This window comes from Symphalangus syndactylus, chromosome 15, assembly GCF_028878055.3.
Source record: "Symphalangus syndactylus isolate Jambi chromosome 15, NHGRI_mSymSyn1-v2.1_pri, whole genome shotgun sequence".
Classification (NCBI taxonomy): Eukaryota; Metazoa; Chordata; class Mammalia; order Primates; family Hylobatidae; genus Symphalangus; species Symphalangus syndactylus.
The window spans coordinates 73,122,032-73,123,160 of NC_072437.2; the positions used below are offsets into that span (position 1 = coordinate 73,122,032).

Consider the following 1,129-nt stretch of genomic DNA (forward strand, 5'->3'; position numbering starts at 1 on the left):
ACTCCAGCCTGGGTGACAGAGCGAGACTCCGTCTCAAAAAAAAAAAAAAAAAAAAAAAAAAAAGAAAAGAAGAAAAATCTTATTGGACACTGGGATGAAATGCATATGGGTCATTGTGAGTTTTTTCCTAAGTTCACATCAGATGAGTAATGTGCCAATGTAACAAAGTTTGAGGGAGGCACCTCCCACATGAGTGTGAAAACCCAGTCGTCATGCTTAAAAAGTACAAAATGATTGGGGCTATTGTCACAGAGTGAAAACCACTCGAATGGCAGTGTTGTTCTTTTTCAGTTCACATCAGACACTGTTAGAATTTTTTTGTTTTGACTATCAAACATTTCAGAAAACTCAAGAGAAGGAAGGTCTGTCATATTTACTGATATTTTTGCTTACCGTGTTCTTTCTTTTCTTCCTAATGTGCTAAGGCTTTTTCTTTTTATCTTTTTCTTTCTTTTTAGAGAACCTCCTTTAGCTGTTCTTTTAAGGGAGGTCTATTGGTGACATTCTCTTAGGTTTCCTTCACCTGAAAATGTCTTCATGTCCCCTCCCTTCCTGAAGGGTATTTCCACTGGCTACAGGATTCTAGATTGATAGTTTTCTTTCAGCACTTGAAAAATGCTGGGCCACTTCCTCCTGCTCTCGTGATTTCTCAAGAGAATCTGTAGTCATTCTAATGATTTTCCCCTATGGATAGATAAAGTGTTTTCTCTGGCTGCTTTCAAGCTTTTCTCTTTGCTTACTTTTCAGAAGTTTAATTAGGAGATTCTTGGCTTAGATTTACTTAGGTTTTTACTGTTTGTGGTTCACTCAGCTTCTTGAATCTGTAGGTTTATTTTTATGGCCAAATTTGGTATTTGGGGAGTTTTCAGGCATTATTTCCAGAGCTTTTTCTTTCACACCTCTCCTTTCGAACTCTACTTCCATGACTCTACTGATACAAATACTAGATCTTTTGTTATAATTCTTAAGCTTCGGCTCTCCCACCTCCAGAGCCCCCTCCATTTTCCTCTGTTGTTTACATCGGATAACTTCTATTGTTCTAGCTTCCGGTTCACTAATTATTTCCTTGGACCCTTTTATTCTGCTCTTGAACCCATTCACTGAGCTTTTCATTTCAGTTACTGTATCT

At 37.7% G+C, this 1,129-nt stretch overlaps 1 non-coding gene across 1 annotated transcript; it reads right to left on the reverse strand.

Moving 5' to 3' along the window:
• Positions 1-136: 136 nt before the first annotated feature.
• LOC129464280 (small nucleolar RNA U13) lies at positions 137-235 on the reverse strand. The gene has a single exon (XR_008651519.1). It is a non-coding gene; the product is annotated as a small nucleolar RNA U13 (small nucleolar RNA).
• Between the last annotated feature and the right edge of the window lie 894 nt (positions 236-1,129).